This window comes from Giraffa tippelskirchi, chromosome 3 (assembly GCF_054371585.1).
Source record: "Giraffa tippelskirchi isolate mGirTip1 chromosome 3, T2T-mGirTip1v1.2.pri, whole genome shotgun sequence".
NCBI classification, from domain to species: domain Eukaryota; kingdom Metazoa; phylum Chordata; class Mammalia; order Artiodactyla; family Giraffidae; genus Giraffa; species Giraffa tippelskirchi.
In genome coordinates, this window is record NC_137277.1 from 117,914,736 (window position 1) to 117,939,127 (window position 24,392).

At 38.3% G+C, this 24,392-nt stretch overlaps 1 long non-coding RNA gene across 1 annotated transcript in view; it reads left to right on the plus strand.

Annotated features, from left to right (window-relative positions):
• The first annotated feature begins 1,922 nt into the window (after nucleotides 1-1,922).
• LOC145540484 (uncharacterized) overlaps nucleotides 1,923-24,392 on the plus strand; it is a 34,285-nt gene continuing 11,815 nt past the window's right edge. The window contains exon 1 of the long non-coding RNA XR_014078356.1: nucleotides 1,923-2,139. This is a non-coding gene — a long non-coding RNA (uncharacterized LOC145540484). The remainder of the gene's footprint in view (nucleotides 2,140-24,392) is intronic.

The following is a 24,392-nucleotide window of genomic DNA, read 5'->3' on the forward strand; positions in this document are numbered from 1 at the left end:
CGGGGCAGCAGGTGGTGCTGGCCACAGCATAAACACTTCCTTGCTCAGCTAAAAGATAACCAATGGCTATCCCATAATCAAAGTCAACATTGACCATAGAGTCTAAGAATTTTTGTGTGCAACCATTGCCTTAGCAACAGAGTCTGCAATATTTGCAAGAGTTAAGGAGAGGTTCATGATCACAACATCACTTACACTTTTTGTTTTCCCTCTTAATTTAATCAGACTGCTTTCCAGCTCACATGCAGTAGAGACAATCCCACTGGAAGGAGCTGAGGGCTAAGGGCCACAGTGTGAAGGGTGGAATGAGTCTTGGGCACTCTGCCCTGAGCACAGGGAGGCAAGAAGGAATGCAGAGGGGAGGGGGCCATGGAGCACCCAGAACCACAGTGACATGCATTCCAGAAGAGGCATTGATGACATGCAAGCAGAGGACACTGACACATCAGTGTTCAGTTGTTCAGTCACTCAGTTGTATCCAACTATTTGCGACTCCATGGACTGTAGCATGCCAGGCATCCCTGTCCTTCACCATCTCCTGGAGCTTGTTCAAACTCATGTCCATTGAGTTGGTGATGCCATCCAACTATCTCATCCTCTGTCATCCCCTTCTCCTCCTGCCTTCAATCTTTCTCAGCATCAGTCTTTTTCAAATGAATCAGCTCTAGGCATCAGGTGGCCAAAGTATTGGAGATTCAGCATCAGTTCTTCCGGTGAATATTCAGGACTGATTTCCTTGAGGATCGATTGATCTCATTCCAGTCCAATGGACTCTCAAGAGTGTTCTCCAGCACCACAGTTCCAAAGCATCAATTCTTCAGTGCTCAGCCTTCTTTATGTTCCAACTCTCACAGCCATACATGATTACTAGAAAAACCATAGCTTTGACAAGATGAACCTTTGCCAGCAAAGTAATGTCTCTGTTTTTTAATATGCTATCTAGGTTGGTCATAGTTTTTCTTCCAAGGAGCAAGTATCTTTTAATTTTATGGTAGCAGTCACCATCTGATTTTGGAGCCCAGGAAAATAAAGTCTGTCACTGTTTTCATTTTTTCCCCATCTATTTGCCATGACGGAGAAGGCAATGGCACCCCACTCCAGTACTCTTGCCTGGAAAATCCCACGGACAGGGAAGCCTGGTAGGCTACAGTCCATGGGGTCGCTAAGAGTCGGACACGACTGAGCGACTTCACTTTCACTTTTCCCTTTCATGCACTGGAGAAGGAACTGGCAACCCACTCCAGTATTCTTGCCTGCAGAATCCCAGGGACGGCGGAGCCTGGTGGGCTGCCGTCTATGGGGTCGCACAGAGTCGGACACGACTGAAGCGACTTAGCAGCAGCAGCAGCAGCATTTGCCATGAAGTGATGGGACTGGATGCCATGATCTTTGTTTTTGGAATGCTGAGTTAAGCCAGCTTTTTCTTTCCCAGGCGGCATGCCTCCCCTAGACCCAGGGCAGTGTCTGCCCAGCCCCTCCCTTAGCACAAGAGCCCAGTGGAATAAGCCAGGGTTCCTGGAAGGGCAGGGAGAAACCCAAACTATTCTTTTCATAGTATGGGACTGCTCCAGTCTGCCTGGATGGTGGGGATGAGGAAAAGAGTGCCGAGCTCAGGGATGGACTACTTCAGTTTTACTCCGGAGGCTTCAGATTAAATGGCTCTAGGCATCATACCTGTCTTCTCTCGCATTGGCATTGGGCAGGAAGATTGGCATTGGGCAGGAAGTCCTGTTGCAAATCTGCCAGGCCAGGAGCTCATAGGGCAGGAGCAGCTAGCAGAGAAGGAGCCCAGCACTTATGGCTCCTTACTCAGAAGCACAAGCCTAGTCTGCCGTTACTCGTCTCCAGGTGCCAAAGGGCTGTGTTAGGGGCGGAGCTAAGGGCGGCTCATGGAATCCTGGGACTCGGCAACACTGCGCAGGCGCCTTGGGTGGGTCACGTTAAGTGCTGTCCTGCCTTGTCCGGGGCAGTGGACATTTTCCTGCTCGTGTGTTAGTGCCGGCCCACTGCCGCTGATTCCTGTGGCTGGGACCTGTGCCGGCTCCTGTGTCAGCCCTGCCCACTGACCTGTATTTGCTTCTCGCCAGGGAAGCTGGATTCTGCCGAAGGAAGCAGATCCTGAATTCTGAATGCTTCGTGGTAAGTCTTTTCTAATTTACGATGTAAGTTAAGGGGAGCTGACGGATGAGGTGTCTCAGTTTGTTTGTGAACAGTTAGGGGCCCAGTAAGATACCTGAGAAGCATTTTCCAGTTACCTACAAGTCGTCTAGGCATGATAACCATCCCAGAAGGGAGCGCTGTTAATGAACTTTGGTGTCATGGTCAGATTGAAGTTTTTGATGACAAATCCAGCAGTTTGAAAGTTTACCACTTTCAGCAGTGGCCTGGGAGATATAGAGATATTGTTATTTTTCCAGGCCAATGCCAAAGTCAAGAAAAGAAAAGTTTTAGGTTTAAAATGTTTTAGGTTTAAATTATGGAGTTTTAATTTGGCGCCTTGGGAGGAAGCAATGAACATTGATGTGTCAGCTGCTTCTCTTCTTTGTCAGTTTAAGTTGGAGATCTCTAGAATCTGGGCAGGACCAGATATCAGGTGGATCCTTTTCAGCTGTGAGATGTGTGTCCAAGGGTCAAGTCCCTGCAGCTGAGCTGCCATCTGGATAGTAAGGAGGACTTGGTGTAGCCCCTTCCAAGGAGATTCAAGTAGAGTCCTGTTCTTAATGATTTGAATCATAAGAGTGGGAGAAAATTGGAAGCATTTGTTTGGAGTGTCATAATCAAATATTTAAGGAAACTAAAGATCTAGTCCAGTTTCAGTGCAGTTCAGTTGCTCAGTCATGTCCGACTCTTTGAGACCCCATGCACTGTAGCACACCAGGCCTCCCTGTCCATCACCAACTCCCTGAGTTTACCCAAACTTGTGTCCATTGAGTCAGTGATACCATCCAACCATCTCATCCTCTGTTGTCCCCTTCTCCTCCTAACTTCAATCTTTCCCAGCATCAGGGTCTTTTCAAATGAGTCAGCTCTTTGCATCAGGTGGCCAAAGTATTGGAGCTTCAGCTTCAACATCAGTCGTTCCAGTGAACACTCAGGACTGATCTCATTTAGGATGGATTGGTTGGATCTCCTTGCAGTCCAGTCCAGTTTACAAATATATAATAAAACCTTGGAGACAGTGGGATTAGAATCTAGTCTTTACAAAGGTGTATGCATAATTTTTTTCTACGATTATCCACATTTTTTTCCCACAGATAATCATAGTAAAACCAATTTATTTGAATTAAATTTGGCCTGATTATTTTAATAAGTATAGCAAGAACTCATGCAAATAACTGACTATATTGCCATGAAAAAAATACTCAGACTTTCTGAGTTCCAGACAGGTCAGGTATGAAGAAAAAAATAAGTATTTTATCTTTGTTTCCAAAGGTATACTTTACCAAGTTGCTGTAAGCCATAATAAGAGAAAAGGAAAAAAAAAAAAAAAAAGATGTTTTAAATATGGAGAAGCAAAACATCCAGGAACCAGCAATGTTTCAAACAGAAAAAAAAAAATCATAAAATAATTGCAATCATTCCTCTACGTTTGTTCAGTTGTACATAATTAACACTTGTTCTGCTTGAATATAGTTCAATTTTATTGTCTTGTAGTTATCAGAAATCTGTACTTGTCAAAATCTTTTCCATGAATCTCCTTGAAGATGGAGCAGTTTTATAGGAACACTTTTGCAAAGAATAAGGCAATGAGTCTCTGTAAATGACAAAGAAAAATGCCCATTATTAAAGCTCTGATGAGAGTTCATTTAATAAGGAACTGTAGTTATTTCTGTGATATATATTTTAAGATAACTGAAATTATGACTGATAATGTTATACCAGGATATTTTGGATTTCCAAGAACTTCTGAAACATACCTAAGCAAATATAGTGCAAAATATTAGTATTATTTTTTATTTGACAGTGCTTCCTATGCAATTTAACATATCAAATAAGTCTAATTAGTTTAATCATTCCCTTTTCATAAGGAAACAAAACAGGTTTTTTGAGATGTTCCAGGGACCTTCTGAAAAAATCTCAGTGTTGGTTCAGGGTCAGAAATACTTCATTTGGAATTTGCTTTGGGGGAAGTTTCTCAAAAATATTAAAAAGTTTAAAAACACTTGTTCAAATAGTACCACACATTACTGTGAAACAATACTTAGATATCCATTTAATCATAATGACAATTAAAACCTTCAAGGGGAAATACAGAAAGTTAAATTGTAAAAAGAAAAAAGGAAAGAAACTTAGCTATTTTAATAGGGAAGGCTCAGTTTTATTAAGGAATCAAAGATAAATACAAAAAAAAAAACAGAGAAAACTTACTTTGGTAAAACACAGAATCTTTGTTTTCTAGACAGGTCATTTAAAAGGTGAAAACCAAAAAACACTTTTGTTTGTAATTTCCTATTAAGAACAGATCAAAAATCCAATAAAACTTCTTCTAACAGAGAAAACCAAATTCTAATATTGCACCAGTTTACTTTTGATATTAACACTTACAGTTATCAACATTTAAAAAATAAATTATTTTAATGTTCAGTTCAGTCGCTCAGTCATGTCTGACTCTTTGCAACCCCATGGACTGCAGCACACCAGGCTTCCCTATCTATCGCCAACTCCCAGAGCTTACTCAAACTCATGTCCATTGAATCGGTGATGCCCTCCAACCATCTCATCCTCTGCCGTCCCCTTCTCCTCCTGCCTTCAATCTTTCCCAGCATCAGGGTCTTTTCAAATGAATCAGTTCTTTGCATCAGGTAGCCAAAATATTGGAGTTTCAGCTTCAACATCAGACCTTCCAATGAATATTCAGGACTGAGTTCCTTTAGGATGGACTGGATGGATCTCCTTACTGTTCAAGGAACTCTCAAGTGTCTTCTCCAACACCACAGTTCAAAAGCATCAATTCTTTGGCACTTGGTTTTCTTTATAGTCCAACTTGCACATGCACGACTACTGGAAAAACCATAGCTTTGACTAGACGGACCTTTGTTGGCAAAGTAATGTCTCTGCTTTTTAATATGCTGTCTAGGTTGGTCACAGGTTCTCTTCCAAGGAGCAAGCCCATTTGAATGCAGAGTTCCAAAGACTAGCAAGGAGAGATTAGAAAGCCTTCCTCAGTGATCAATGCAAAGAAATAGAGGAAGACAATAGAATGGGAAAGACTAGAGATTTCTTCAAGAAAATTAGAGATACCAAGGGAGCATTTCATGCAAAGATGGGCAAAATAAAGGACAGAAAGGGTATGGACCTAACAGAAGCAGAAGATATTAAGAAGAGGTGGCAAAAATACACAGAACTACTACACAAAAAAGATCTTCATTACCAGATGATCACAATGGTGTGATCACTCACCTAAAGCCAGACATCCTGGGATGCGAAGTCAAGTGGGCCTTGGAAGCATCACTACAAACAAAGCTATTGGAGGTGGTGGAATTCCAGTTGAGCTATTTCAAATCCTAAAAGATGATGCTATAAAAGTGCTGCACTCAATATGCCAGCAAATATTGAAAACTCAGCAGTGGCCACAGGACTGGAAAAGGTCAGTTTCCATTCCAATACCAAAGAAAGGCAATACCAAAGAATGCTCAAACTACTGCAAAATTACACTCATCTCACACACTAGCAAAGTCAAGAAGCAACAGTTAGAACTGTACATGGAACAACAGACTGGTTACAAATTGGGAAAGGTGTACCTCAAGGCTGTATATTATCACCCTGCTTATTTAACTTATATGCAGAGTACATCATGAGAAATGCTGGACTGGATGAGCAAAACCTGGAATCAAGATTTCCAGGAGAAATATCAATAACCTCAGATATGCAGATGACACCACCCTTATGGTAGAAAACTAAGAAGAACTAAAGAGCCTCTTGATGAAAGTGAAAGAGCAGAGTGAAAAAGTTGGCTTAAAGCTCAACATTCAAAAAACTAAGATCATGGCATCTGGTCCCATCACTTCATGGCAAATAGATGGGAAAACAATGGAAATGGTGAGAGACTTTATTTTCAGGGGCTCCAAAATCACTGCAGATGGTGACTGCAGCCATGAAATTAAAAGACACTTGCTCTTTGGAAGAAAAGTTATGACCAACCTAGACAGCATATTAAAAAGCAGAGATATTACTTTGCCATCAAAGGTCCATTTTTGTAAAAGCTATGGTTTTTCCAGTAGTCATGTATGGATGTGAGAGTTGGACTATAAAGAAAGCTGAGCATCGAAGAATTGATGCTTTTGAACTGCTTCCAATTTAAAATTACTGCCAGGAAATAAGTACAATAATACAAATCTCACCAGTTTTAAAAGAAGTTAAAACGAAGTTGTTTTTCTGGCAGATGAAAAAAGTTACCTGCTCAGATGGCTGAAGCTTTTTATTAATATTGGTGGCTCAGATGCACAGGGTAAAAAAAGAACACAAGGTAGGACTTTAAATTGTTTATGCAGCCACAAACCTACTTTTCCGAAGATCTGTAAAATAGACAGTTGCCCTTAATTCCTGGAAACTGGGTTGCAATTTAAATGACATCCTAGGTTAATCTATTCATAAATTCTTTTACAAAGGCTTCAGAAGGTCCCCAGCCCCCACCCTTCAGCCCCCCACACAGTTTTATTTTAGCTTAGGGGAGAAGGTATAAAATTTCCTATCAGTTTCTGAATATCAGCTTTTAATTCTGTCAAATTTCTGATCATAAAGTTATGAAACTTGTTTAAATATTTTGTTAGGTTTTAGCCAGCACAAACAGTAAATATTTCTGGCATGATTAAACAACATGCTAGGCTTAAGATGCATCCCCAAAGAGGGCATCAAAGATGTTTTATTTTCCTCTTTCTACCAGGTTTATAGAGGGAGATTTAGGAGAGCTGACTTAGAATTCTCACCTTTCACTGGCTTCTGTCAGTTTTTCCAGGATACCATCTACAGGTTCCAAGTGGGATTTAAAGTATAGCTGTGGTATCTGTCAGAATTTAGCAAGGCTTTTATTAATTTTAATTTTTGTTTCACCTTATCAGTTTGAAGAAATAATGTAGCAGTTTTCTAGAAAATCCCACAGAGTCTCAGCAACTCTGGTAGGGGCCCCCTATGGGGCCTCCTTCACAAGTAGATTTAGGGATTTCTTTAACACCACTGACTTGCTGGATTTTTGTTTATGGTAGTCTCTTCAGAGTGGAAAGGCAATTTGACAGAGATTAGTAAAATGAAAAGTAAAGTGGGAGGGACGGGAGCAGTAGGAGGTGTCAGTTTTTTATCTTTTGTTTTGGATGCCTTTTCTGTCTTTCATTTTTTATTAGTGTTTGCAACCAATTCTTTTGTGAAGCTATTTTGGAATCTTGAAGCGTTTTGGAGTCGCTGCATATACATCATCGCTTCAGTTATGTACGACTCTTTGTCACCCTATGGACCACAGCCCGCCAGGTTCCTCTGTCCATGGGATTCTCCAGGCAAGCGTACTGGAGTGGGTTGCCATGCCCGCCTCTAGGGCATCTTCCCAGCTTAGGGATCAAACCTGTGTCTCCTATGTCTACCTGCATTGACAGGTGGATTCTTTACACTAGTGCAACCTGGGAAGCGACTCTAGAGTCTACTGTGTGACAATTAAAACTGATATCTCAATCTGTTTGCTTAATTAGGGAGCCCTCACTTTTATCTACATTTCTTAAATGATCTTATTTAATTGGAATACTCCTCATAACGGTCATTATCATTTCCCTGAGGATTGGCAGCAGTTTGGTAGGCCCCTTAGTCCCAAGTGGGATGGGCCCACATTTCTGTCTGGTCATATTTTGAGGCCCCCAATCTGATGGTTCTGAGAAGCCCAGTGGCTCAGAGGTAAAGAATCTGCCTGCAGTGCAGGAGATACAGGAGACTCGGATTGGGTCCCTGGTTTGGGAAGATCCCCTGGAGGAGGAAATGGCAACCCAGTCCAGTATTCTTGCCTGGAAAACATCCTATGTACAGAGGGATTTTTTTTTTTTTTTTTTGCAACTGTATGGGGTCAGACACAACTGAGCCACTAAGCATGCATGCATTCTGATTATTACCAAGTGAAGTTCTCAGGACACAAAATTCTAGGTTGTCTTTGGTAAGATTCCAGCCAGTATCATAAATATCTGTAGCTTCTTGAACCATAGTTCTTAAGCAGATGTGTTGGAAGGTGACACACTTAACTCTTTGAATTTAAATAATTTATTTTAATAAAATATCCCATTTTATTTATTTCTTTGTTTATTTACTTATTTATTTAACTAAGCCTTTGGGTCTCTCAGAGATAAAATAATACCTCAAGGGAATATACAACTGGGTTGGAAATTGTATGATGTCTTACAGCCTGCTGCATTGTGCAAAAATTTTCTGGAAGTGGGTGGATGATCTAGTATTAATCTAACCTATTCTGTGACTATCTTATCCTGGTACAGAAGTCTTTGAGTTGGGTGGCAAACACTATAACAGTTTTTAAATGCTTGATATGTTCTCACCAATCTCCACTTTTTTTTTTTTTTTCTTCTGAGATTCTCTTTAACAGTAGCCTTTATTTGCATAAAACACGCTGGACCCAATTCAACCTAAGTCAGACCTAGTCAGACTCCAGACCCAGTCCAGTTTGTTAAGTTCCGTTCTGTTTTGTTTTTTTTTTTTTAAGTTGAACTCAGTTTGATTCTGGCCAGTAACCACCAGCAATTTCTATCCCGGTGTTTGGAAAGTGGGGAAAGGACTGAACCAGCAGACCCCAAAGAATAAGATCTGTGCACTAATTCCAAATGAATGGGGAATTGCAGCTGCTACCAGCAGTTCCCAACTTAGGAAGTAGGGGCAGAACCAAGGGCTTCCAACCAAATGGAAAACTATGGAAAGCCAATTAAGTTGGGAGCTGAACAAAAAGTGTGGAGCTCAGAACCAAGAGGAACTTACCCATGGCCTTTGGAAACAGAGACAAGCAGGGAACTCAAGAGGGTTCATGGGTTACTTTTGTGTTTCTCATTGTCCTTGCAGCCATCAGAAGCTCATTTTGGGCCCCACCACTGCCATCGAATCTATTATAAACAAAATAAAACAAAATTCAACTGAATGAATTTGAAGATATAAAATAATTTATGAATTGAGCAGCATCCCATCTAGGAAATAGAAAGGAACTCCAGGGAATAAGAAGGACGTAGGTCCATCTAGGGCTTTGCTGGTGGTTCAGACAGTAAAGAATCTGCCTGCACTGTGGGAGACCTGGGTTCAGTTCCAGGGTCAAGAAGATATCCTGGAGAAGGGAATGGCTACCCACTCTAGTATTCTTGCCTGGAGAATTCCTTGGGCAGAGGAGCCTGGTGGGCTACAGTCCATGGCATTACAAGAGTTGGACACAACTAAGCGACTAACACACACACAAGGTCAATCTATCTCAGATACTTGGTTCTCTTGTGTCTACCTTTATGCTCAAAGCTGAAACATTTTTGTTTGTTTTTTCTTGGTAAAGAAGGGCAGGATTCTTCCTGAGAGAAGGAATAAATATGTGCTGGAGAAGGCGCTGTGCTGTCTAAGGAGGAGACAGTGCTGGTGATGGAATGGCCCAGAGTTATCACAGGATTATCAAGGATTATAAAATGGTTATGGATCTTGTACTGATCCTAAGTTCCTTTCATTTTTAATTGTACTAATATAACATATTGAAAGGAATGCAAATCACTGTATTGCTCTCTCCCACCATAACAAATAGAGGAAAGGCACATTCCCAGCCAGAGGATGTAATCCATCGTCTGCAGAGTCTAGAGGTAGTCACTCCACACTAATTTAGGAGGAAGAGAATATCTTAAGCAGCCTGAGTCCCAGAAACCCTGGGTAGTTCTTCCCAATGGAGAAAGAGGCAGCTTTTCAATCATCGGGCACCAGTGAGTACAACAGTGACAGCTTTGTGAGAGAGTACCTTCTTTGTTTCAAGGTACCACTAAGAAAAAAAAAAAAAAACACATAATAATTTTCCTGTAGTTCAGTTGAATGGAGCTAAGGTTCTGATTTGTTGACTCTAGATGTGCCCAGCTGTTTGACTGTTCACTTTATTCCAATAAATAAGCCCACTAATTCAACATTGAAACCGATATTTATAGCCTTATAACAAAATGATCAGTCTTCCAAGGATCTATTTGACTGCCTGGTGATTATCTCTGAGGTTTCTCACATGAAACATTAAAAAAAAAAAAAAAAAGCTAAGAAACCCAAGTTCAAAGAAAGGTTCTCCTGTGGATTATTCTCACCTGAAATATATTATAAACCTAATGGTAGAATGTCTTTAATGTAAATACCTGAAATGCTGTAGTACTTTATACTTATTAAAGCAGTTAAGAAATATAGCAATAGCTTCCTTGTGACTATTTCCAGTCACAAGGTATGTCTTACCCTGACTCTGCCTCCTCTTGGCACTTCAGAGAGTTTTTACGCTGCTCTGGGATACTGCCATCTAACAACTTTGCTATTGCACAGTACAGAGAAGGTGTTGGTGACTTAAAGCAAAGTACTGGTTGATCCTTCTTCTTTCAAGTAACTTCAGTCAGTAGTGTTAAATCACGTAGTATACTTGTTATTACGTAAGTTGTCTTGATAAATCCTGGAGATCAATTTTAAATTTCTTTCATTTTCTCGATAGACCATTTGATCCTTTCTGTTATCCCTTAGTTTTGTCTGATTTAATGGCTGTTTTGTTGATCACTTGTCTGCAGGTTCTATTACTCACGCTCTTCTTTTTCACTTAATTATTTGAGTGATTACACCATTTTCCCTTAAAATAGAGATTCATTTTTAAAGTCCTGTCAATTAGTCTCTCACACCTTTAACGATGTTTACTACAGCAAGAAGCAAGATTTATTTCAGATTTCTCTCTCTCTCTCCATTTCTGTCGCTTTCTTTCCTTGTAAGAATCTATGAGAAGGAGTGCTGAAATAATAGTGTGATAAAAAATATAATTTGAAAAATTGTGGTTCTATCTTTTGTTGCTGGTATCTTTAGAAACTTAATAACTGGGAATTAATCACTAAAGCATGAATTAGAGTATGGACAGTGAGGTGAAAAAATAGATATGAGAGGCTAAATTAAAATATTCTAAAACCAAATGCTTTTTAAAAATCCAAACCAAAAAAGATATGATTGTATCATTTCTAATTAATTTGACATATTATGAGACCCAGACTTGTAAGTTTTTCCTACAAGTGCATAGTACTGAGAGTCTTCCTTATAGGCATAAGTACATGAAAAGCTTTATGAGATAAAACTTATTAGATACTGTGTTTGGGAAACTCTCGTACCATTTCTGATCAAAGAAAAGTTATGGGGGATTGTGTTAGGAAGAATTAGTCTCTGTCTAACCCATAGATTTTATATTTCTACAACATTAGGGAATGTAGAAACAAGGTTATATCTTATAATTGAAATGCCTATTGCTGTATATCTATTTTAAGCCTCAATCTGCACTGCATATTCCTTCTATGTGGTACAAGCAACTCGAGGATTTACGGTCTTTTTCTGTAATATGAAGTAAGCCCTGGGAGAAAGCTTTTCAGCCAAGCATGTATTTTTCAGTCCTGTTATATCTAAGCAGATATCACTTCTTCAGTAAGAGATGTGTATGCTGTGTGTCTTTCTCATGATTTCCTCCCCACACCATGCTGAGTTTGTTGGCCCATGTGGAAGACTTTAGCGTTACAAATGTGCAGAGTCTGAATCCTTGAGTCTCCTTGGAGGAAAGCTATCAAACAAAGCACATCTGTTAAGGTTGGCACTTTTTTTTTGGTAAACGGCCCACTGTGTATTTTAGGCTTTGTGGGACCCAGTCTCTGTCTCTTTTACTCCTTCTCTTTCTTCTTCTCAAGGATCTTCAAGAACATAAAAAAAAGTATTCATATTAAAACAGGCTTAGGGACAGGTAGGCCTGTGGTCATGATTTGCAGTTCCCTGTATTAAACTGCTGCTGCTGCTGCTAAGTTGCTTCAGTCGTGTCCGACTCGATGCGACCCCATAGACGGCAGCCCACCAGGCTCCGCCGTCCCTGGGATTCTCCAGGCAAGAATACTGGAGTGGGCTGCCATGTCCTTCCCCAGTGCATGAAAGGGAAAAGTGAAAGTGAAGTTGCTCAGTTGTATCCGACTCTTAGCAACTCCATGGACTGCAGCCTACCAGGCTCCTCCGTCCATGGGATTTGCCAGGCAAGAGTACTGGAGTAGGGTGCCATTGCCTTCTCCGTGTGTTAAGCTACTGAAATATAAAGGTTTTTGTTACAGCAGTTAGCGTATTCAGATGACTACGTTCTATAACAGGGGCTAGCAAACTTTATCCCCAAGCCAAATCAGACCATAGCCTGTTTGTGTAAATAAAATTTTATTTGGACACATCCAGGTGGCACTGGGGGCTTCCCAGGTTGTGCTAGTGCTAAAGAATCTTCCTGCCAATGCAGGAGACATTAGACACGAGTTTGATCGCTGGGTCAGGAAGATCCACTGGAGGAGGCGTAGCAACCGACTACAGTATTCTTGCCTGGAGAATCCCATGGACAGAGGAGCCTGGTGGACTATAAGTCTATAGGGTCACCAAAATTTGGATATGACTGAGGCAGCTTAGCACGTGCACACGCATCTTCTCAAAAAACCTTACTGATCTTTTTCATAACTTTGATAATAGTCCCTGTGTTTAAAAGTATTTCTTCATTAATATGCCAGTCACAGCTCTCAAGGCAGCTCATTTTCTAACCCGATAGAAATTTCTTCCACACATTAAGCCAAAATCTCTTTCTCTGTAACATCTGTCCATTGATCCTACTGCTTGCCCTGTAACCTCATAGCATAAGATGTTTCCTTTTCAACAGAGCAGCCTCTCAAACATTGGAGAACTTTTGAAAAGAGGAAAATGAAATAGATATAGCACTCATTCACTGCCAAGAGGTACAGTTTGCTCTCTTCCTTATAATAATTCCTAACGCATTTTTTAGAACCTAAAAAAGAAAAACCTAGTTCAAGTTGACCTCAAAAGTATAAATCTCAAATTCAGAAAAAAAAATAATGTACAGTTTTATGCTTCTGCTCTGAGAGACTTTGGATGTTATTTCCTTTTACTTTAGTGACATTAAGAATGAGATTGTATAATGATTAGCATTTAGTAATGAGACTGTGGGATCAGAATGACCTAAAGTCTAAATATGACTTTCTTACTTACAAAGTATGTGCATGAGTGCTAAGTCACTTCAGTCATGTCTGACTCTTTGCAAATGTATGGACTGTAGCCCTCCAGGCTCCTCTGTCCATGGGGTTCTCCAGGCAAGAATACTGGAATGGGTTGCTGTGCCCTCCTCCAGAGGATCTTAATAACTCAGGAATCACACTGTTGTCTCTTATGTCTCCCCCATTAGCAGGCAGATGCTTTACCACTAGTGCCACCTGGGAAGCCCTGTAAACTATGTAACTCTAGGTAATTTTGATTCCAGTGTGTTTCACTTTCCTTGTTTGTCTAATGGGAGAATTATTACTTATAAGTTCTAACTCATAGGTGTGTTTTGAGAATTAAAAGAGACAACACACATGTAACGTTCTGTGCTCTCCCAAACACATGAGAAACATTAGGAAATTGAGATTTGTCATAGTCCTAACACATGCTTTTATTTTTCATAGATATGCACTAAGAATGTCATCTTATTGCCATGTTGCCTACACGTGGTCACATAAAGATCATGGTGTGTGGATTTTGAAAAGTTACATTACATTCAGTTAACAGTTAACTTTTGTTAAGACTGTACTAACTTACATGCAGAACTTTATCAATTCTACAATATGATGATATATTCATTTGTTTTTGTGCATTCCTAAGCGTTATTTTGGTGTGACTAATATAAAATTTTTCAATTTGGGGGGGACACGGTACAGTCCTTACACAGACCATTTTGCATTTGGTGCCTTCATTATTTATTAGACTAAAATGAGAATGATAGATTCTGAGTGAATGAGAACTAAATCTAATGGTACTCTATTTAAGGCATGAGTAGCTTCAATAACATTTATTTAGTACCCAACAAATACTCACTAAATGTTTGCTCTGTGCCTCACACAGTTCTTAACTGTGTTCTCTTGGAACATTCATTCTAGTGGGGAAGACAAATCAATAGGTTAACAATAAATAAACAAGGCCAATGTGATGATGAGATCAGGATTATTTTCCCAAGAATAATCAAAGGCAATACCCCTTATCACAAAGATACAGTTCAAATGCTACCTCCTTGTAAGGGGAGAGCACTCCAGGCTGAGGACACTGGGTAAAAACAACTCCTTGAGTCAGAAATGAGACAGTGTGGGGAAAGGTAGCATCAACTGGGAAATCATTGTCTTGGTGTGGCTTAGAATTACATATTCCAACTTGCCTGGTCAATAGAAATTTCTTACTATAAGAAACTGTCTTAGTGCTTTCCAGTTGCTTCTAGTTTACTTTTGGGACTGTACAATAATGTAAGCTTAGTTCTTCTAATATTTGTTGTCTTTAATATTAAGCTTCCTCATCTGTTCAACATTATATTGTTACAGGTGAATTACATAATCTTTGTTAGCTCCGGTTTCCTTTCTTATAAAATAAGGATAATCACACTCAGCTTCCAGGAATATTGCCAGGATTAAATGAGAAAACTGTATAAAGTACAAAGACAGCACCAGGTACATAGCACATGTTAAATGAAAGGTAGCTATGATAATAACAGTTAGCATATTCTCATCATCTGTGCTTTATGGTAGCTCTTCTTTTTGTCAGTGTTCTTCTGAAAATGTACCTCCTAGAAATTAGTATAGAATTCCAAACAAAGTGTGTTGACATCATTAATTAAGGACTATTTCATTCTTTGTTCTTAACACTTGATAATTGAAGCTTAGGATGCTTCAACTATTTTCTGCAAGTATATGACACTTATATTGACCATACTATAAACTTAAAATCTCTGTCCTGTTTTCATATGTCTGTCTTTTCTATCCTTTTCTGAACTGAGAGATCTCCAGGACTTAGATGAGATACAGTGTACCACAGGGAATAAAATACCGGCTTTGTGGCCCCATATAGCTTTAAATGCTGGCTTTTGATCTGTCTGAACTGGAGCAAGTTGTTAAAAAAAATTCTGGGCTCTTTTTTTGTTGTTGTTGAGCAGCCCTGAAGGGGTTTTGTAAAAATTAAAAAGTATAACACATTTAAAGTGTTAGGTATAATGCTTAGTATATAATAATAGATAAATGACTGGTAGCTGTTATTAACAATCTATTAAAATGTATTTTGTTAGTTTAATCATTACTTAAGCACATCTCTCTCTCTTTTTTTTAGATTTTTATTCTGTAATCTGTATAGATTCTCTTCTATTTTTGAGTCAGGCATTCATTTTATTAATGTTCTGCTACATTTATCACTATTTGATTGATGCACCTTTGAAAAGGACAAGGCTGAGTGTAGCATCCCAGGATAATCCACAACATATGTCTCTATATAATCAGTTTGTGCGTGTATAAACAATCAACCAATATCAAAAGTATTTTTGTTCTTTTGAGCTATATTTGCTTTTGATTCATGTATAGTTCAGCTTTATTTGGGTTGACATGATTATATAACAGATGAGTTGGCTTTATAACAATACAAAAATTAGCTTTATTATCCTTAGTTTGTGAAGTATGTTAACAATAAAATTTATATTTTCAGTGACTGCCAATTTTTTTAAGATTTATTTGCTCAAATCACACTTATTTACTAGAAGCAAATAAGAACACATATGAACAGTCATTTTATGCAGCCACTATAGTCTCATCATTTGCAATAATTTCCATTTATTCCTGACTATGGACAGAGCAGTTTTTTATTTCAACAAGTTAGAGTAGAAGGACACAGTTAACAAAGCATTTTTTTTATTCTGCCATATAAAATTGCAGGGGCATATTTTTATCAGTTTTTGACTTATTCAACCCCCTGTCAGATAGTGCCAAACCATGCTACTAAATTTTGAGTAATTCATGTCAGTCCTTAGACTCTCAAAAATGAATCTGTTAAAAAGTGATATAATCTGAGCTTCTGGATCAGGTAAATGATGTGGGCAACCCATTCCAATTTTGCAGTATAAGAAGTATCATCACTTTTATAAACATTTATAAACTATAGGAGTCAACTGAAGTGAAGTTAAGTGAGTCTAATTTTAATAGTGTAAATGTCATTAAGCAACAGTAATCTCTATATTTTACACTGTTCCCCTAGCTTTTTAGACTTTACAGCTAGGAGAATTTCATTCTTAGGAAAAAGATAATGGAGAGAGAGTTTATTATATTACTGATTTCTAAATTAAAAAAAAAAGTCTTTTGTTCATAATTTTTCTTCCGTATAGAGATTCCTAGGGACAGTAAATGTAAATTAATGTTGAAATTAATTTTACAAAGGACCTTGATCGATTACAATATGCATTCTTACATCATTGTTAAAATACAAGATGTCTCAGGATGAGTGAATATGTTTTAAAGGGGAAAATTTATTTGAAGAGGGTGTTAATTTTAAAATCTACATGATTTAATTTTTTATCTTGTTTGTATCTTAACATTTGCAATCATATCATCGCTATGTAAAATATGAATCTTTATTCTTCTCTTTAAAGTCTCAAACAATGAACAGTACTGAAGGCTTAAATTGGGGACCTGATGGTGGAAAAAATTACATATATTTTTTTAAATGAAATTTTAATTTATTAATCATCTTTTAATTTAAAACCAGGTTGGAAATCATTTAATAAATGGTTTATAATTATTTTTAAAGATGTTAATAACTTTCCTGAACAAGCAAATTTATTTCTGTGGCTTATTGCTATTGATATTCTGATCCAGTCATAAAATGAACACATATATGGCTTGGGAAAAGATGAATTATCTTTTTCTTTAAGAAGAAGCTGAAGTTTTCTTTCAAGGCTAATTTTGGTGGCAATATGTCTCATTGAATGGTTTTAACAAAATGTATTAGAGAAAATGAAATCATATAGTGTATTTAAAAGGCTAATGAGAAAGCACATAAGCTTTATTGATTTAAAATTACATTGGTTTCATTTTGCTTATCTGAGTTAAATAGATTTCAGTTTTGATTTTAATTCATTGAGGGCCTTAAAATTTATTAAAGGGAACTGTTGAAAGGCTGTGGGATATGGGTAAAATAGGAGTAGAGTAATGTTTGGTAGTTGTAGTAAATGGGCTCCCTTGAACCTGTTAGATTAAGAGCTGAGTCTGGTTCACTGTTGTAAACCCACTCACACAAAGAGCTGGACATGTCTAGGCATTCCCTGATGGTTTTCTGAACAAATATATGAATGAATGGATGAATGCTAATACATTCAGAGACGTACTGGCAGTAAAGGTAGCTTTAAATTTTATAAGAACAGTGTAAAAAAATACACATATTTATGTATACACACACATTTTTAAAAAGCTGAAAATCAATCTTGTGAAGTTCCAAAGAGATGACAGAGGAGGCTCCTGAACTATCCTTCCACTGGACACACCAAACTTAAAGCTACATATAGGGCAGTTCTTCTGATAGAAATCCAGAAAATAGCTGAGCAACATGTATACATAGATGAATGAGAAAGTACCTACATCAAAACAGGTAGGAATGTCTTGAGACACACTTCCATCATAAGCCCCATCCTTGGCACAGTAATATACAATTGAGAAGTAACTTACAACCCTCAGCTTCTTGCTGAGGTGCAAAGTGTTTGAACTTGACATCTAGCACCCTAACCTTTATGACTCCCACCCGAGGGATGAGCCCACAAAAACCTAGCTCTGAAAATTAATAGAGCTTGCATCTGTGAAACCCATAAGATATAGTAAGCAAACAAACAAAAAATGGTTCTGAACAATTATGTAAGGACTTGTGTGGCTTTCTGCTCAGGGTTTAGCCTTGAGGGGGCAAACAGAAATATCCTTCTTACAGTTTTTACCTGAAGAAGGCCTATTTGTGTATTGTAAAAGTTGCTACTTTATGGTCAGACTTCTGACTTAGCACATATCTAAGAGTTGACTGCAGTCCCCCTGGAGACAAAACAAGATGGCAGATGCCATCTCCACATTCTCCCTTTAGCCCATGCTTCTCTGGAAGGAGGTTGGGCACATGTCTGTTTCCCAACTTTTGCAGTTGTTGTCCAGTGGATGCACCCATTAATTGCCTGGCTCTAGCTGACAAAGGTCTGTATAGTCAAAGCTGTGGTTTTTCCAGTAGTCATGTATGGATGTGAGAGTCGGACCGTAAAGAAGGCTGAGCACTGAAGAATTGATGCTTTTGAACTGTGATGTTGGAGAAGATCTTGAGAGTCCCTTGGACTGCAGGGAGGTTAAACCAGTCAATCCTAAAGGAAGTCAACCCTGAATATTCATTGGAAGGACTGATACTGAAGCTGAAGCTCCAATCCTTTGGCCACCTGATGTGAAGAGCTGACTCACTGGAAAAAACCTTGATGCTGGGAAAGATAGATGGTAGGAGAAGGGGATGACAGAGGACAAGATGGTTGGATGGTATCACTGACTCAATGGATGTAAGCTCGAGAAAACTCTGAGAGATGGTGAAGGCCAGTGAAGCCTGGTGTGCTGCAGTCCACAGGGTCACAAAGAGTGGGAATGACTGAGCAACTGAACAACGACAATGGAGGTCTTATGGGGCTTGCACTTGCAGGTCCCATAACACTATTAACAACAACACCAAAAACAGTGTTTAACCATATACCCCTCCACCAGGGCACAGCACAGAGAGAAAAGATAGAAAGGCCCATTGCCTAGTCTTTCTTTGCAAGAGGTCTATTAAATACTTCAAAATTGATGGTGTCAATATCAGCTTCCAGTTAACCTACATCTTGATGCTGACTGAGATCCTTCCGTTTGGGACAGTGACAGGTTTTAGCACAACCTCAAAACTAGTGGGAGCCATTGAAAACAGAATGGACTACTTGGACAATCCAAAATGTTTGAGAGAAAACCAAGAGCTAGGGTGTGGTTGAACAATAAGTTCCATCTCCTACACAAGACTACTCCATCAGGAATTGGAGTGTTGCCTGTTAAATCAATGTGCAGAAACCAAAACAGGAAGCCAAGGAAAATAAAGAAACAGAAGAAAATGTTCCAAACAAAAGAACACAATAAAACTTTAGAAACAGACCTTAATAAAATAAAAAGAACATAGTTGCTTTTCCTTATAAGGAGTGCAAAATAATGGTCATAAAAATGTTCACTGAAGTCAGGAGAACAATTCGTAAACAAAGTGAGAATTTCAGCAGACACAGAAAAAAATTAGAAATCACCAAACAGAAAACACGGAGAAGGCAATGGCAACCCACTCCAGTCCTCTTGCCTGGAAAATCCCATGGATGGAGGAGCCTGGTAGGCTGCAGTCCATGGGGTCGCTAGGAGTCAGACACGACTGAGTGACTTCACTTTCACTTTTCACTTTCATGCCTTGGAGAAGGAAATGGCAACCCACTCCAGTACTCTTGCCTGGAGAATCCCAGGGACGGGGGATACTGGTGGGCAGCTGTCTCTGGGGTCACACAGAGTCGGACACGACTGAAGCGACTTAGCAGCAGCAGCAGCAAACAGAAAACAGAGCTGAAGAATACAATAACTACACTTATAAATTCAGGAGAGGGGTTTAGCAGCAAACTGTGTTAATTGCTCAGTCATGTCCGACTCTTTACGACCCCATGGACTGTAGCCCACCAGGCTCCTCTATTCATCGAGTTCTCCAGGCAAGAATATTGGAGTGGGCAGCCATTCCCTTCTCCAGGGAATCTTCCTGACCCAAGGATTGAATCTTGGTCTCCTGCATTGCAGGCAGATTCTTTACCATCTGAGCCATCAGGGAAGCCCAGAAAACTAGAATAAGCAAAAGAAAACAACATCAAACTCAAAGATGTCAACTGAAAACAAAACAAAACATACAGTCCATACAGTCTAAAAGTTGATCCTTCTTTTTATCTGGGGACATTACTGAGGACTATAGCCCAGAAGACAGCCTCTCAGATAATTCCAAGGAACTGTTCTAAAGAGATAAAGGAGGTGCCAGCATATATCACTTTTTTGCTGGAAAGAAAACATGTAGTTGAACTTTAAAAGATTACTGCTAATCACTAAAAGGGCTTTCCTGATAAGAAATTTGGATGATTGAAATTGTTTCTTTGATATGTATCTTATCTAGACACAGTGTTCTGTTTTTCCGCATCCTGAATTTCCCTCAGGGCTCACCATCAGGATGGCTGCACTGGCTGATAGCTTGATGGCAGGCAACTGATCATTGTTCACTGAAGTGGCAGACAGCATTTTATTTTTTAAATCCACAAAGATAAAGCAGTAGAGTTCATCCAATCTCAAAGGAGAAAAAAAAAATGAAAAAGAGTGAAGATAGTTTAAGGGATTCATGAGACAACATCTAGTAGACTAATGTTTACACAATAGGGGTTCCAGAAGGAGAAGAGAGAGAGAGAAAGGGGCAGAAAGCTTATTTGAAGAAATGAGTTACATCTAAAATAATAAAATACCTAGAAGTAAATTTGCCCAAGAAAGTGAAATATCTGTACCCTTCGAACTGAAAAAAGAATTTAAGATGAAAAAAATTGAAAGATATTCTGTACTCATAGATGTTAAGATGATCATACCATACTATCCAAAACAAATCTACAGATTCAGTGTAGTCCTTACCAAAATCCCAATAGCATTTTTCATAGAAATAGAGAAAAAAAAATCCAAAATTTGTGTGGAAACACAAAAGACCCCAAACAGCTAGAGAAATCCTGGGAAAAAAGAATAAAGCCAGAGGCATCACACTTCCTGTTATCAAACTATAGTACAAAGCTATAGTAATCAAAATAACATGGTATTGGCATATAAACATACACATAAATTAGTGGAACAGAATAGAGAGCCTAGAAAAGTCTGTACATATCTGATCAACTGATTTTCGATAAATAAGCCAAGGGAAAATGGAGAAATGATTAATCTGTAATAAACATGTTAGTGAAACTGGATAACCACTTGCAAACAAATCTGGACCTGTATCTTAAAGTATACACAAAAAATAAACTCAAAATGAATTAGAGAAGAATGTAGCCATAAAACTCATAGAAGAAATCACAACAGATAAGCTCCTTGACATAGGTCTTGGCAATGATTTTTTAAATTTGACATCAAAAGCAGATATAGTGAGACTATGTTAAATAAAAAGCTTCTGCACAACAAAGGAAACCATCAGAAGTATGAAAAGGCAACCTACCAAGTGGGAGAAAATATTTTCAAACACATATGTTATGAAAGGTTAATATCTAAGATATACAGAGAAAAGGCAACCTACCAAGTGGGAGAAAATATTTTCAAACACATATGTTATGAAAGGTTAATATCTAAGATATACAGAGAACTCATACAGTTCAGTAGCAAACAAGCCCAAATAATCCTATTTAAAAATGGGCAAAGGTCCTGAATAGACATAAATCCAAAGAATACACAGAAATGAACAACGGGTGCATGAAAAGTTGCTCAACTACATTGATCATCACAGAAATACAAATCAAAACCCCAGTGAGATATCATCTCACACCTATTAAAATGACTGTTGTTTATTTTTTTATTTTTTTTAATAAATTTATTTATTTTAGTTGGGGGCTAATTACTTTACAATATTGTAGTGGTTTTTGCCATACATTGACATGAATCAGCCATGGGTTTACATGACTGTTGTTTAAAAGACAAAAGGAGAATAGCATTGAAATATGTATATTATCTTATGTGAAACAGAACACCATTCCATGTTCGATGCATGTGACAAGGGCTCAGGGCCGGGGCAATGGGATGATCCAGAAGGATGGGATGGGGAGGGAGGTGGGTGGGGGGTCCAGGAAGGGGAACACATGTAAACCCATGGCTGATTCATGTCAATGTATGGCAAAAACTATTACAATATTGTAAAGTAATTAGCCCCCAACTAAAATAAATAAATTTATTAAAAAAAAAATAAAAAAAAAATAAAAAATAAAAAAAAAGAAAGAAAGAAAAAAAAGACAAAAGGAGTGTTGGTGAGGATGTGGAGAAAAGGGAACCCTTGTATACTGTTGATGAAAATGTATTTTAGTACAATCATTTTTGAAAACAGTATGAAGGTTTCTCATAAAATAAAAAATAGAATTACTATATGATCCAGCCATCCTACTTCTTGGTATATATTGGAAGGAAACAAAATCATTATCTCAAAGAGATATCTGCACACCTATGTTTACTGCAGTTAGGAAAGCTCAGACATGAAAGGGTTCCCCAGGTAGTGTGAGTGATAGAGAACCTGCCTGCCAGTGCAGGAGATGTAGGAGACTCAGGTTTGATCCCTGGGTCAGGAACATCCCCTGGAGGAGGGCATGGCAGCCCACTCCAGTATTTTTGCCTGGAGAATCCCATATACAGAGGAGCCTGGAAGGCTACCGTCCATAGTATCACACAGAGTTGAACATGACTGAGGCAACTTAGCACAAGACATGGAAGCAATCTCAGTATCCATTGAAGTTGAATGGATAAAGAAAATGTGATGTGACGGAAAATGTGCTTCAGCCATAGAAAAGAAGGAACTCCTACCATTTGTGACAACATGGATGGACCTTGAGGCATTATGCTAAGTAAAGTAAGCCAGACAAAGACAAATACTCTATAATCTAAAATTATATGTGAAATATGAAAAACCACACAAATTCATACAGAGAACAGGTTTATGCTTGCCAGAGACAGGAGCTGGGGGTTGAAGGAAATGCATGAAAGTGATCAAAAGGTACAAATTTCCAATTATAAGGTAAATAAGTTCTAAGATGTAATGTAGATCATAATGACTGTAGTTAACAAAATGGTATTGTATACAGTCATACCTTGGAGATATGCAAGTTCAGTTGCAGATTACTGAAATAAAATATGTATTGTAATAAAGTCAGTCACAGGAATTTTTTGGTTTTCCAGTCCATAGAGAAATTACATTTACACTATACTGTAGCCTGTTGTGTGTAAGAGCATTAGGTCTAAAAACAGTATATACCTTAATTAAAAAATACTTTATTGCTGAAAAATGCTAATGGTCATCTGACTATACAGGGTTGCTACAAATCTTAAATTTGCAAAACGCCTAGGATTTGTGAAGCACAATAAAGGGAAACACAATAAAATGAGGTATGCCTATATTTGAATATTGCTAACAGAATAAATCGTAAAAGTTGTAATCACTAGAAAAACATTGTAACTTCTTTGAGGTGATGGATATTTTCTAAACTTACTGTAGTAATAATTTCACAATATGTGAAAAAATTGAAAGTGAAGGTCACTCAGTCGTGTCCGACTCTTTGGAATTCTCCAGGCCAGAATACTGGAGTGGGTAGCCTTTCCCTTCTCCAGGGGATCTTCCCAACCCAGGAATCGAACCCAGGTCTCCCTCATTGCAGGTGGATTCTTTACCACTTGAGCCACAAGGACACAATATGTACATATATCAAATCTTTATAGTATACACTTTAATATAGTGTTATCACCAATTATATCTCACTAAAACTAGAAAATAAAAAAATTTGTTTTTTATTTTCATTGATCTTAAAAATAGTATCAAAAAAATGAGGATGAAGGGAAAGATGAATGTAAATATAGCAATATCAGAGCTAATATTGACTCACAAGAATTTATACCATGACATCCAGTACAGTGTTCATTTCTATATGCCTTCTTATAGCCAGTGCTGTGAGAGAAGCTATGACCTGGATTCACAGTGTCCTTAGAGTGAGCTGTCTGTTCAGAGGAAAGTACATTTTTCCTGAAATTTAGACCTGAGAGACCTAACCCTATTTAAGGTTTCTCACTTGAAACATGGTCATTCTGGATAGAATAAGACATTTTATGGTATTATTTTTTTTTTATAGTGAATATAACATAGGCAGTATAGCAAACATAATTTGCTTGAAATTTGGTCCATTTGCACTGTGAGTTATGCTGTTTGGTAAACTAAATGGTCCAGATTAATATTTTTCAGATGATGTTCTGTAGATTCCAAGAGATCCTTGAAAGTGTTGTATAGAGGCTTCCTTCAGAAAAATGAGGCGTGGGGCTGATTGAAGTGGAAGCAATACAAGCACAAACTGATTGGATTCAGTGTACAATTTTAAAAGCTGCTTTTACTCTCCTAAAAAATATTTGAAAAATCACTGGTCTACAGAAATGTTGGACTACATAACTTTCAGAGAATCATGCTTAATTTTTTGCAGAAGTCAATTTCTTGTTTCAATGTAAATAAAGAGTAGAAAATTTAAAGTTGTTGTTTATGGTAAAGTCAGAAGTTTT